Here is a 15447-nt window from a genome sequence, read left to right as displayed (position 1 = left end):
CCCCATACATAGTTGTTTTAAGAAAAAAAGAAAAAGTGATGAATTAAGACAGCTTACTATGGGATGTTGAAACTCAATAGAGATATGTTATTCATGGAACAAAGAGAATTACTACTGCCAATCAAAATCTTGAAATGACCCCCCTTCAACAAGAAATGACAGTTGTTGGAGATATTCTGTATGTCATTGGAATTTTCTTTTGAGTTGTACACATATTTGAAATAGAGGTGGAGTTGGGAATGTCATGATTTTTGAAAGAAGATAAATAGATGATGCATGTTCTAAAGTCGCACAATTTTTGAAACCTTGTTAACAGACAAATTTGTTTTTGTGTTACTCTTCTTTGCAGTGGCAATAGAGATATTTAATTTTTTTAAATACTAATTTTGTTTTTATTTTTAAATCGGTAACTTAATGACGCACACATAATTTTTTTGCATATTGTGTATTCTATTAAAAGGAGATATGTGAATGTTATAATTTAAAATTATAATATTCACATATCGACTTATTCAGGCGATATGTGAATATTATAATTTTAAATATAAATTATGGTCTTCATTATAATATGAATATTATAATCTTCAGTGATAATTATAATATGAATTCAGTGATTATTATAATATTCAGTGATTATTATAATAGTCATAATATTCAGCGATTATTATAATATTCATATTATTCAGTGATTATTATAATATGAATATTATACTGAATATTATAGTCTTCAACGGTCATTACTTTGAATTACCGTAATGTCAAAACTGTAATTCAAAATAATTACTGTTTTGACATTAATTACATGTGACTTTAATGACTGTTTAATGATCATGATATGACCTTGCCATCGATATACGTAAACTTTTTCGATTTTTGATCTTAAGTAGTAAAAAGGCAAGTGTGAACAAATAATAAAATTGATTATTTAAGGTATTGTTACTTTTAAAAAGCGTAAATGTAATGAAAATTGAACGGATTTTATCCTAAAAATATAGTCTGAATTAAATAATCTTAACATTTATTTTATTTTATTTAATCTTAATTAACAAGTTAATTAACTATCAATTACTATTAACTATTAAATTATGAAATTTATTAACTATTATTATTAATTATGATAATTAACTATGATAATAGCATGTGATTCTAATTCCAAATATAAGTAAAAAAAAAGTTTGTTTCATTAACATCATCATTTTAAATATTTTTTTAGGAAAAAAAATTATTTTTTATTAGTAATGAAGTCGAATTTGATTTTTATTTTATTAACTATACTTTGCTAATTAATATTAAATGTCAGATGAGCATCATTTACAGCATTTCAGAATTACTCATCGTAATAAACGATGAAAAAAATAAAATTTCACAGGTAATTATTTTGAATTATTTTTATTAAATGTGTTAAATCATTAGTTTCTTGTAAATTTTTTATTGTACAGACATTAATTGAAATTGTATAGGAAAGTAAGGCAAAAATTATAATGAAATTCTATACTTAAACAAATGGTATCTAATTTTGTGGCGTTTCTGCAATTTTTTTATGCGCTTTTTTCTTAGGTGCTCTTTTTTCTGGTGTTTTTTGGGGTGCTTTTTGTCCTTCGCTCTTTTTCAGGGTGCTTTTTCGTGTGCTCTTTTTTTTCGGTTATTTTTTCTGGTGCTCTTTTTTTCTGGGTTCTTTAATCAGGGCTTTTTATTCCTGTGCTCTATTTTCTACCAACCGAAAAATTATGCAATATGTATAATAAACTAGTTAAATTAATATGCCAATTATATTTGTTTTAAAATTTACCTTCATATGCAGGTAACCGCTTTGACATTAGTATATATATATATATATTAACTCTACAGTTTGTAAGCATTAATTTCTAAGCGTTTAAAGCATTTTTAAGCAAACCAAGCTTGTAGAAGTCTATGCGAGTGAAGCGTTTAAGTCTTACAACATCTTTCACAAGGTATACATACATCTGTACACCTCAGAAGCATAAAAACTTGAAATCATTTCCTTGACTTGATGGGTCCGAGATTAATATTCTCACTTTTAAAAAGGTGAAATGAATTTGTACCCCGCAATCATCAATTTCTAAAAACCCAATTTTCCGAATCACTCTCCTCAATCAGAATGTGGTAGGAGGCAAGTTGCTTTGGGTGTCTTAGGGGTCAATGTTTAACACTTCATAAGGCCCTGGAAGTATGTTACGCCTTTATGTATTGTACGCAGAAGGTGACGCCTCTTCCAGAATTGAACATTTGGAATCATAAATCTTTGTTAAGAGAACGCCCAGTATTTGATCGCTTTGAAGGGCCACTTTTCAGAATTCAAACACAACCTTTTTCTTCCTCTTCAAAGAGATTTTTGCGAATAATTATCGTTTTTTGAAGGCAAATAAAGCGGAAGCATTAGTTATTCTTGATGCACAGTCAATAGAAAGAATGAAAGGAAAGTTTTTTTTTTTGGTGAAAAGAAAAGATTGATTACGTTTTCCTTTCATTCAAAAATCAGCTATCTGTTTTGTTTTATTTCGACAAAGTGATGTTATTGTGAAGTATTGAATTTGTATACGTCGCAGAATTTGAAGCATTACCTTTGTAAATTCAAATTTGTTTGCAACCTCAACACAGTCAGACAGAGATTTTAATTGCAAAAAATCAGTGCAATATTACATACACGTAACAAAATTTTCAAATATAAAGTTTTTAAAAATTACACAAAACTTTAAGTTGTTTAAATTTATGTTGCATTTTAGATAATGATACTGAAAAAAAAAATTTATAGATCTCTATAAGTTAAGAAGATGCTTTACCACATTACAAATGTTTCATCTCCATAACTTATAGAATTAGTGAGAATTTATAGAATATTGACGTATATTTATAGAATACTTGAATTGACGAATACTTGAATTTACAATACTTGAATTGACGTATACTTATAGAACACAAAACTTTATGTTGTTTAAATTTATATTGCATTTTAGACAATGATGCTGAAAAAAAATTAATAAATCTCCATACAGTTAAGAGGACGCTATACCACATTACAAATGTTCCATCTTCATAACTTATAGAATTAGTGAGAATTTATAGAATATTGACGTATACTTATAGAATACTTGAATTGACGAATACTTGAATTGACGAATACTTGAATTGACGAATACTTGAATTGACGAATACTTGAATTGACGAATACTTGAATTGACGAATACTTGAATTGACGAATACTTGAATTGACGAATACTTGAATTGACGAATACTTGAATTGACGAATACTTGGATTGAGAATACTTGGATTGAGAATACTTGGATTGAGAATACTTGGATTGAGAATACTTGGATTGAGAATACTTGGATTGAGAATACTTGGATTGAGAATACTTGGATTGAGAATACTTGAATTGAGAATACTTGAATTGAGAATACTTGAATTGAGAATACTTGAATTGAGAATACTTGAATTGAGAATACTTGAATTGAGAATACTTGAATTGAGAATACTTGAATTGAGAATACTTGAATTGAATACACAAAACTTTATGTTGTTTAAATTTATGCTGCATTTTAGGTAATGATACTAAAAGAAAATTAATAGATCTTTATACAGTTAAGAGGACGCTATACCACATTACAAATGTTTCATCTTCATAACTTACAGAATTAGTGAGAATTTGTAGAATATTGACGTATACTTATAGAATACTTTAATTGACGTATACTTATAGAACACAAAACTTTATGTTGTTTAAATTTATGTTGCATTTTAGACAATGATGCTAAAAAAAATTAATAAATCTCTATACAGTTAAGAGGACGCTATACCACATTACAAATGTTTCATCTCCATAACTTATAGAATTAGTGAAAATTTGTAGAATATTGACGTATACTTATAGAATACTTGAATTGACGAATACTTGAATTGAAAATACTTGAATTGACGTATACTTATAGAATACTTGAATTGACGAATACTTGAATTGAGAATATTTGAATTGACGTATACTTATAGAATACTTGAGTTGACGTATACTTATAGAATACTTATACTTATAGAATAGAGAAGTATAGAATTAGTGAGTTCAGGTACATCTAGAGTAAGCCATCAAGTTTCAAATACTGAAGAAAAAAAAATCAAAATATCAAAATGAAAACAAATTAAGGAAAGTTCCTTTCCAATAATTTGTTTGTATTTTAATAATTTGAAATTTCTTTTTCAGCAATTGAAACTTCATGGCCTACTCTAATTTTGTATGAACTCACTTTTTCTATACTTAAATTTTGAAATTAATTACGGAAATGAAACAAAATTTGCTATAAAAAGTTTCTTCTGTTGTATTAGCATCCTCTATTTTTTCGAAGGCTTCGTCGTCACATGAAATGATGCGTTTTTGCGAATAACATGCTATTTTCATAACTGCTGTGAGTTTGCAACAGTTATTCATGACTGTTAGGGCAAGTTTAGCCTATCTAAAGCTATCTATGGTTATTCTGAAAATATCCCAAAACGTCAAAATGGAGAAAAGCCACAGTTTTGTGGAAATGAAAACCGTTTGTGGTCCAATTTTTAATATTTAAAAACTTATTAAAATGTTGCATTATTTGGGTTCATAAAAGTTTGCAAAAACTGAGAAAAAGGCAGCGATTTTGATAATTTTTTTCTAGGCGGAAAAATGCCGCCAAATTGGCGATTTTTAAAAAAGTTAAATAACTTTTAAAATATTTAAGTTATTTGTCCGTTTTAAAGCCCGGATAATTTTTCACAGCAAGGACATATATATAGTTTAAAATCATCGTTTTGCTTCAAGTGTGTGGTACTTAAACTGTAGCTTTTTTTTATTTTCCTTGGCGGCAGAGCTTCAAAAAACAATGTTAAAGCAGTTTTTCGAAAGCTCAATCGTCGCATGAAATATTCTTTTTTCGAAATATCCTTTTTCTCAGAGCTTCGAAAAACCATTTTAAGACTGAAATTAAGTAACAGAAGAAAAAATTTTTTAATTTTTGTTCTTTGCTGTGTTTTCTCAATTCAGCTCTAGTTTTTATTCTAAAGCTGTTCTAAAGCTATTCTTGAGCTGTTTTATAAAGGAGTCACACTAAATTTCAACCTTTAGTTTGTTTGCTTTTTAAAAAGTGAATTAAAACGCAGATGAAAAATAATCTGCACATTAAAATTTATGTCTTCAAAGTCACAGACAAATACAAAACAGACAAAAAAAAGTGGTTTTGTGAGGATTTGAATTATTTTTAACTAATATGCGTGGTTGCACAAAGAAAAAATTACATCTGTTGCGCTTACATGGGCCCCTGATGGTAAAATAACAAGAGGAAGACCCAGACTTACCATCCAGCGCATGTTTGTGGGCGAATTAAAAGAATGTAGAATATCTGGCTGGGAGGAAGCAAGATCTATTGCTAGAGACAGGAGGCGTTGGAGGGATATGCTAGAGGCCTTAAGTGCCCAAAGGCACGTAGAGGATAAGTAAGTAAGTATAAATATGCGTGGTCCAATGCACTGAATTCACTATGACTTGACAGTACAAGCCACACTTTTTTTAAAGTGGATATCTTTGCTCAAAACTGTTCCTTAATATTGTTTTCAGATAGTACTAAACAAGTTATTTAAACTAGATGTCAGCACAATATGAAGAAATGTTTTTTAACCTGCGTAGAAATACGTAGATAGTTTTTATAACCAACGTGCTCTTTTTATACCAAAATCAGTAAAGAAAAATAGTCAATTGCCTTTCTATAGAGAAAAAAGAAATTATGGTTTGTTGCTACAATTGATTATCGTGGAAGGAAATTTAAATAAAATGTTCTTGAGTAATTTTTCAGAGTTGAAGAAAGTCTTAACAAGATTATTATGCTTTCATAGTTAGTGCTGCTCTAATCGTAAATATGTATCATATCGATTATTACATAGAGATGTTTAATCATTTAGTACTTTTTTTTTTTGGTTCTACTTCTAAAAATTCTTACATCAAAAACTCTTTTAGTACTTGCATATTTAGCTCCAGTTCATTAACTGCGGAAAATAATGCATATTTTGTGAATCATTAGTTTAGACTGCATATGTACACTAATTCTTGAAATAAAATGAACTAGTAAATGAAACGTACGCATAGTGCAGAGAGAATATTAAAAATGAATTCGAACTAGGCTAAACAGATCCGAAGCGGACAGAAATTTTACATTATAAAGTTATTTAATACAGTTCATCGAGTTCTTATTAAATATAAAAATAAATATCACTAGTACAACTAAAAATAACATGCTCATTTTAGCTGCGAATATCTGTTTTGGAATATGCATAGCAGCACTGAAGACAACTGCAGACTTTCGCCAACTTGTATTTAAAAGTAATATAAGCAATCTACAGACGATATGCAAAGTGCGATTTTTGAAAGCGAAAATATTTAACGGAAGTTGTCAATCTAGTGAGCTTGGTGTTTGAGCCATTTAAAGGGTTTAAATTTTATTAAACTCTTTATATACGAAAATTCAATTTGTCGTACAATTCTTTGGGTTTTGGTTCCTTTATACAATTGTTTGGGTTGAAAAACACCAAATTCCGAGAGATAGTACAATGGTTTTTAGAGTGTATGTAATGTACACATTACCAAGATAATCTGTAGAATAAATTATTTTTACACTCTCCAAAGAATATATTTAGGAAAATAGCTAAAAAATGTAGGTAGATTTTTTTTTACCAACTTTTGAAAAAATAGTAACACATAGAAAAACATTCAAATTTGATCTCAAAATTCGCCAGGAAACTGCTTATAACAATTTAATAATAACAATAAATAAAATTAATAAAAAATCTTACTTACGTAAAAACTGTCAACTTGAAAAATGCATTCTGTAGACTGTGATAAGCTGCGCAAAAATCTATAAATTCAAATACTTAGATGTATTTTTTGCTCAAGCCCTTTTGAATAAATTTCAAGGCATTAAAGTTTGATATCCCTGTTTGATCAATGTCATCAAGTTGATAGCTGCATGATTTGTCAACTTTCATGTACAACCTGTCTGAAGTACGGACCTTAGTGATGTAAACTTTTGAGACTGATCATACTCACATTTGACTCACATTGGTTTAGTGGAGTAAAGAATGTCAGAATATAATTTCAGCAACTCATTTGACCAGAAGTCCAACTAGTGGTCTAAGCGTATGTGTAGGTACACCCATTTTTTTAAAATTTATTTATTGGTTTTATTGCTACAGCATATATGTGCTCAATTGGGGCTTATTAACCTTTGTCAAGTAGAAAGACAGATAGCACAATACAGAAAAGAACAGGACGAAGATACATCCAGGGTAACGGAGGGATTCGAACCCGCAACCTCCATTCTTCTCACAGTGTTTGGCAGACGATATCGCTCGTCCAGGGAGGCCCCAATCCAAAATTTTAATGATGAACAACAATATTTACATTTGCTCGCCGATTCTCCAGACGATTGGTTAGACGTGAACTCGAGTTTACCTTCCACCAAAGATTTTATGTCAATAAGCAAAAAGATTTATGCCTCTTTAGTAATATATAAGCTGTCTAAATTGGAATAGTATTAAGGGATAATTTCCAATACGAATTCCAATTAATAATAGGAAATGTATTGGTCTTGAGCTTGGCAGAAGCATGTGACGTGAAACTTAACTACTTGATAAGCTATACTCTGTAATAAACACACTATGTATGCGTAACCATAAATAAAATGAATAAAGACAAATTAATCATTATAAATGGTCTCTGTTTCTAAGGCTTATTGTCCTACCCTAAACACTCTAAAGCGTGGTGGTAGTGGGTTCGAATTCCGGTAATTCTAAATGCATTGTTGTATTTCCCTTCTCAAATTCGTGCATCTGTTTTTCAATTTGACCAGGGTTTATATCCCAGTAGATCACTGAAGTCAATCGCTGCTGGCAACGATCAGTGAGCGGATATATGACCACTTTAATCAGTTTGCAAAGAAATCGAGAATGCGTGATATTGGTCCTCCTTAAACTGTTCCATAATAAAGTGAACAGGTCATCGGGTTACCAAAGCGGGAGAGCAATTTTGATCACAAACCTCTCTTTGATCCTCTTCAGAGGGAATCTCTGCAGAGGATCAAAATTATGATACATGTATTCGGATCATCCTCAAGGATGTCTTCTGGGCCATTGCCAATCGCTTATTCTACATCTCTAGTCTGACGTAAATAAAGTACTATAACTACTACTACCAGGGTTTACAAGTTGTTCTTTGAATATTTAGCACACAAGCCTGCATATAGTTTTTATTTATTTGTTATTATCCAGGTATGGATTAATCGTTAAGATACGGCTCCCAGCAGATCATCAAAGTTAAGTAATAGCCGCTGTTGATTTCCGCCACTTTGATTAACCTGTGAAGAGACTGGTGGTGTATGGTGTTGATCCTCGTTAAACTGTTCGACCGAAAAGTGCTTGACTTCGCGCGTAGGCCATTGGGCTATAAATTGGGGGCCCCATCTTTTTTGCAAAGGGTCAAAATCGTAATTGCATGTCATCGGATCATCCACAGGGATGTTTGATGTTTCACAAACCTTCTCCAATAGCCGAAAATTAAATACTATTAGTTCTTTCTTATTGTTATGCATACATATACACGCTTGTGTGCTCATTACATAGATGGCTTCCAAGTCCACATCGAGATAGCACAAATTCGAAAGACATTTGAAACATATATTTAATGTAACGGTTGGATTCGAACCCAATATATCCACGCTACAGAGAGGCCACGTGGTCCCCACCTGTATGTGTATGTGTAACAATAACTAAATCATTACAGAATTAATATTTCAAGTGCATGATGTCCTGTCTTGATAGTGAAAAATATTTAAGGAGTTAAATATTTTCTAACTCCTTAACTAAGCAAGTAGGTTGTAGGTTGTTGTTAATTTACGTCGCACTAGAGCTGCACAATGGGCTATTGGCGACGGTCTGGGAAACATCCCGGAGGATGATCCGAAGACATGCCATCACAATTTTGATCCTCTGCGGAGGGGATGGCACCCCCGCTTCGGTAGCCCGACGACCTGCGCGCGAAGTCGAGCACTTTACGGTAGCACAGTTTAACGAGGACCAATACCGCACACCCTCGGTCCCTACGCAGACTGATCCAAGTGGGTCACCCACCCGCACACTAACTAAGCAAGTAAGAAATAAGCAAAGACTACTAAGCAAAACTAGATGACAAGTAAGTAAACTTTCAAGGAGTCACTGATTAAAGCGATCCGAAGAAATTGTTTCAAATGACTGTTCTTCTTCATAATGCGTTTTTCAGCATGTGTATAACCCCAAATATCTTAAAAACACTTTAGTCTCTTATCGATAAAGACAATGAAATATTACTAGTTATATTACCCCCCAAAATAATATCTGTAGATATAAGTTAACTTCCCTAGCGGACACACCCCTTAAAGTGCATCCTTACTCATCGGTTACAGGTAGGAATATCGAAAAAGGGGGGGGGGGGAGAGAAGTACTCTATTCCTGTTTTCGAAACAGAGAAGTAAGGAAGGAAAAACCTTGTTTTGACCTTTTTCGGATGCTGCCAATGCTGAGGTCAAAATCTCAGTTAAAAGTGATGGATTCGAAGCAGTGATGAATCGTCTTTTTGTTGTCTTAGTGCGATCCGCCTCTGCTCGGCACGCATCACCAGCGGATACTGCACGGGATCTATCAGGGGTTGAGCACAAATTTCGTAAAATTTAAATTTAGATTGACATTATCTGGTGGGTAGAGAATACTGATAATTATAGATAGGATGTTTTTTAATTGCATTCTTTTCCGTTTTCACAACAATGTTGTCACTCGCGAGTAAAAGTTATTAGTTTAATGCTTAGTACTTCATTTTTAAGGGAGAACTTGTGGGTTTTTGTGACTTAGACAATTTATTGTGAAGTACTGATTATATTTAAAATGATTCTTGTTTCGCCTTTTGTTTCAAGATTATAGGGGTATTATAGATTATAGGGATTATATATTGCAGTCGGGCTAACTAATGGTGCTTTTGTTTTCATTTCCTTGCATCGGGACGAAATTCTTTTCATGGAAGAATTATTGCGTATAACTTACCCACACTAGCTTTGCACGAAAGTTAAAATAAGAAAAATCTTTCGCGAAAGGGGACTCTAACTTCATTTGAGTCTAACTGAGTCCGACTCAGGTTACCTCAATGGAAAGGAAACACTAAACCCCTTAAAACTGTTTACCCCCCCCAACATTAACTCGTATGCAATCGTCGTTAAATAGGCCCGAAAAATTTTGTATTCATTTGTGTAACAAGTGTTGCTCTTGTATTCGGAGAATTCTTTAGAAATACCTTTGCAAGGGTCGTGGTGGCTCAGGATTAAGATCACTCGCCTTCTAATGAGGTGACCCATATTCGAATCCCAGCGATATCTGACTGATTCCAATCCTACTACCCTCCCGCACCGCCAACAGTACTGATGAAAAACATCCTCAGTGGTAGATGGATCATGGCTAACCGTGGAAATTTTTGGGATTTTTCCGCTTTTTACAAGGCAAATGTGAGTTAGTTCTATCAAAAATTCTCCCACAAGGGATAGTTTTTCACAATGCTTTAACTAGGACTGCTCTTGTATTTTGTGTTTGGTTCAAAATTATAAGGCTAAAGAGTTGAACATTCATACTCGTAAACACAAAAATGGGTGGGGTGCTTAAAGCGGTAATAAAATAGAACAAAACACATTTACGAAGGAACATCACAAATAACATTATTCATAACACTAGGTCTCCACACCACGCTTCCCAATAACCAAACTCTGCATAGACTTTTCTGGCTCTTAAATAGCTTAACACATTGTATTAAGATGGATTCCGAATTTAGCCCATATTGTAACAATACAATCAGACAACCACCCTTTAGCGTAGAAAATCAATCGAACCTCTGCCTCAATTGAGGCAGGTGAACTCTCACCCACCACATCGATAAGGTTACTAAATATCTTAGGCCCACTATTTTTCGCAAATTTGTCCTGTGATTGCAGTATTTTAATCATATCGCACTAAAGCTACATTGGGCTATTGGCAACGGTCTGGGAAACATACCTGTAGTTAGTTAGTTGTAGTTATAGTTCATTTACGTCGCACTAGAGCTGCACAATGGGCTATTTGCGATGGTCTGCAAACATCTCTGAGGATGATCCGAAGACACGTCATCACAATTTTAATCCTCTGCAGAGGGGATGGCACCCCCGCTTCGGTAGCCCGGCGACCTGCACGCGAAGTCGAGCACTTTACGGTAGAACAGTTTAACGAGGACCCATACCACACACCCTCAGTCCCAACGCAGACTGATCCAAGTGGTCACCCACTCGCACACTGACCGCAGCCAGAGATGCTTGACTTCGGTGATGACATTCATAACGAACCGTGTCATAACGATCAGTCCACTGCGGGTTCATACCTGATGAGGATCCGTAAGCATGAGAGGCTTCCCCTGCCGAGCGGGATCGCCCATCAAATGCAGTGTGAAGCATGGAGGTGGCGGGTTCGAATCCCGTCGCAACCCTGGATGTATTCTTTGTGCCCTGGATGTCCTACTCTAAATTGTTCTAACTGACCTTCTACTTGACAAAGGTTTATGGGGCTAAATTGAGCAAACAGGCCAGCAAATGTATGTAATTTCAATAAAGCAATAAAGACATGACATCGTAATTTAGAGAGGATGGCTCATGTGCTAAGGCAGCTCAAATACTTGCGCGCGAAGTCGAGCATTTTACGGTAAAAAAGCCTGACGAGAACTTGGTCCCTTCGCAGCTGGATCAAAGTGGTTACCCATCTGCTTACTGACCGCTACCAATGATGCCTGACTTCGATGATCTACTCTGAACCGTGTCTTACGATTTGTCCGCTTAATTTCTGATGTATTGTAATTATTCTCCTGCTTAACACAATTTCCATGAATTTCAATTTTTTTTTCAATACTGGACAATTAATTTTTTAAACAATTATAGTTCAATAAATAAAAAGTTCCTGGTTAAAGAGGTGATATTTTACAAGACTGGGTTGAATTTTCAAATGAAATGGTCGACGCTATAAATTGGATTTTTTCTCGAAAAGGTAAGAATGAAAACTCGTTTTATATGAAAATCTCCTTTTGATTCTAGAGAGAGTTATCATTTATTAAAAATTATTTGAAAATAATGAAATTGTTTCCAATGAAAAGTAATCAAGCAAAGCTATTAAATGTTTTAATGGAGTTCAACTCGATAACTCCCCCCCCCTTACTAAAAAAATTAATAAATAAATAAACTATGTAAGAAAAAAACGGAAGGGAAAAAGCGAGGGTAAGAGAAGGAGAAAAAAGGGAAAAAAAGATATACGTAGCAGTTTAATTATTTCGTCTCTAAAAGAAAAAAAAAAAGATCAGAAAGTTACAATTCAATGAATTTAAAACATGAGAGTTTTGCTCTGTATTCGAGTTTGAATAAAAGGTTGAGTAAATTTAATATTTTATCTGTGCGCAGAAATTTTTGTTTTTGTTTCTTAAGGAATTAGCCAGTGATTATTTATTCTTAATTCCAGTAGGCATAATCCGTACGAAAGCTTAGGCTTTAGAAGCTTAAGAATAAATAAATAAAATAGCTAGTTCACTCCAAAAGGGTCTAAAAAATGTTGTTTAAAATTAAACTATATTATTATTTTTTCAATGTTCAGAATAAAAGTATTCTTGTGTTTTTAAAAAATTTTATGTTCCGTTAAATTATAAGAAGTGAATATCAATAATTACAAAATTAAATAAATAAAATAAAACAGGATTATGAATAATCATACTTTGAAACTGATATCTTACAGTATAGCTAAGTAGTAATTAAATGAAAGCGATCAGTAAAAAATGCTTTTTGTGGGAAACAAAAAGATAAAATAAGCGAAAACTATTTGTGAAATGAATAGAAAAAATTACACATTAACAAACAACTACTAGTTGAACGTTACAGCATTTGTGCGTTATATCAGTTATCAGTTGTTATTGACATGGTGCGTAGCGTTTTTAAAAGTGCTTAAAGGTTCTTATTTTCTATTTTCGTTATTTAAAAGCCCTTAAAGATGCTTTTTTCATGGGGTGTTTTTAAAAAGTGCTTAATTTTTCCTTTTCAAAAATGAGGTTTTTTTCGTTACCATGTCGATTTTCGTCACATATTATGCAAAAGCGTGCTTTTCACATTGTTCTATTCAACGTTTTCGCAAGTCTACTGAACTGGGTTCGGTGAGATTATTGCCTTCTCAAGTGCAACTCTGCTGCATTTTGCAACAAGATATTCTCAATTTCAGACTTTATTTCCCCCCCCCCGATATCGAAGCGAAAAATCTCTCTATCATTTTATAAAGGTTAATATAATCAAGAAAAGAGTTATTTGTCAGAAACTAGTTATTTTCTCATGATCATCTGAAGTGCTTGAAAATTATTTGGCACTTTGTTAATGTATATAGTGCTTAAAAATATTTTTTGAGTGCTTAAAAAGTACTTAAAAGGTGCTTATTTTTTGTTGAAAGATTTGGCTACGCACCCTGATTAATTTATACCACTTGTTAAATAATACTACATGTCATTAACGTTAAAATCCACATGTAGTACAAAATACTATTTGTTCAAGCACAAAAGACTGCTTCTTAAATTATTGCTTAAATAATTAGCGTTTAAAAATTTTCAAAATAAACTTTCTCTTAAAGAAGGTAAACATTACTTTAAATAATAAATATCCATAATATAGAATGAAATTAGTTTTCAATTAATTAAAGGGTATAACAAATCACAATTGTACTGTTTAAATTAGTAATGAAATAAGTTAAAATTAAGAAGAAAAAAAATCTTAGTTACAAAATCATAGTTAATTAGAAAATTAAGAACACACACACAGAAGTCACAGATAATTAGAAATCTTAGCAAATAGTTAGAAAAATTGTAATAATATTTATAAAAGCATTAAATAGTAAGCATTGCAATAAATATTAAGAAGATAAAATAAATAATTTAAATTAAAATGCGAGTGATTATTAGGAATAAAACTAAGAAAAATTATAAATGAATGTTAAAAAGAATGCGAAAAAGATTACAATGAAAAATTATTCTTATAAAGTATATGAGAGAAAAATATTATTATAGAACTTGATGGTCCTCCGTAATGATCATCCTTAAAATATATTTATAAATTTTTTGTTAAAAATGAAGCGGGAAAAAAAAAAAAACATAAGCTTTTGAGTGGGACGTTATCGAAATCTACGAGTCATTGCTGCGGAAAGTGGAAATGAAAACTCAAAACCTCTTTGATTGCCGGAGGAAACAGAGTAGGGTTTAAAAGCAGTTATTAGAAAAATCTCTTAAGTTTCATGAAGGAATGGAACTGGTGATTCGTAAGACTAGTGATTCGTAACAAGTGATTCGCAAGACTTAAAAGTATTTTTGTTTTTTTCCATGCTTCAGGCTTGAATATTAATTTGACCCCAAATGAATAAATGTTTTGACTTAATATAGTACAGCACCCGATTATTCAGACACATTTGAACCGAAGCCGATCTGGACAACGGTAAATCCGGATAGTTGGACAATTTTAAAAAACGGTCAAGAGAATATTAAGTAACTTCCTATAAAAATTTTTCTAGGCTTAGAATTAGCAATCGTAGTAGTGCCTATTGTTGAATAATATAAATGGCGGGTGTTTAAAACTTAAAATTGTTTAAAATTTGATTAGAAATTTATTAAAATTTTAGGTTTTTTTCGAAGTCACTGAGAGACAAAAGATATTTTTCGACCCCTTTCAGATATTCTAAAAGTAAAAAAGTACTTCTGCAATTCTTTCTTTTTTTTGTGTGGAAAAAATGCATAAAAAAAAAAAAAACCAAAAAAAAACATGGTCCTTGAACAATCCGGATAATAGGTTTGCCGGCGTTTGAATAATCGACACTCTTCTGTATTTAACAAAAATTCTAAAAATATTTATAAAAGAGGGGGATTACCGAATATCATGTATTCATAAATGTATGAAAAAATAACAGCATTAGATATAGTTTAAAAATAAAGGAGTAGCAAAATAAGAGGAATAATTAAATAGTTTAAAATAATTAACAAACGAAAACAATATGTATAATTAATGTTCAAAAATAATAATTCCACATAAACTTATAAGGGAAACTAATTCAATTCTCAGATTCAAATTTGCTTGAAATTATTGAAATCAGTTCGCAAAATACGAAAAACAATTCTTTATTCGAAAATAGAATTTTTGGAAGATTAATCGTCGGGAAATTATATTCTTCACGCTTTTAAAGTCTCCTTAACACTAATGCTTAATTTCAACCACCGAAAGCCGTAATTATGCTAAATGCTCGCTCTTGAATCACCACTTCGTTAATTTAGAATTTAAACTTCGTAAACTGGAAAACCCTCGGAAAGGATTTGATGG

General features: G+C 32.0%; 2 long non-coding RNA genes across 3 annotated transcripts in view; one reads left to right on the top strand and one right to left on the bottom strand.

Moving 5' to 3' along the window:
- The window catches only part of LOC122270441 (uncharacterized), a 75849-nt gene extending 68607 nt beyond the window's left edge, over nucleotides 1-7242 (bottom strand). Inside the window, exon 1 of one of the 2 annotated variants that reach the window (XR_015435340.1) lies at nucleotides 6828-7242. This is a non-coding gene — a long non-coding RNA (uncharacterized LOC122270441). The remainder of the gene's footprint in view (nucleotides 1-6827) is intronic. The other variant, XR_015435348.1, reaches the window with a different exon arrangement.
- Nucleotides 7243-11913: 4671 nt separating this feature from the next.
- LOC107441792 (uncharacterized) overlaps nucleotides 11914-15447 on the top strand; it is a 45312-nt gene continuing 41778 nt past the window's right edge. The window contains exon 1 of the long non-coding RNA XR_006225804.3: nucleotides 11914-12106. This is a non-coding gene — a long non-coding RNA (uncharacterized LOC107441792). The remainder of the gene's footprint in view (nucleotides 12107-15447) is intronic.

The sequence above is a fragment of the Parasteatoda tepidariorum genome, chromosome 1 (genome assembly GCF_982258835.1).
Source record: "Parasteatoda tepidariorum strain Cologne lab strain chromosome 1, Ptep-v5.0, whole genome shotgun sequence".
In the NCBI taxonomy this organism is placed as follows: domain Eukaryota; kingdom Metazoa; phylum Arthropoda; class Arachnida; order Araneae; family Theridiidae; genus Parasteatoda; species Parasteatoda tepidariorum.
The sequence above is the reverse complement of the archived record's forward strand: the minus strand, read 5'-3'. Positions and strand labels throughout refer to the sequence as shown.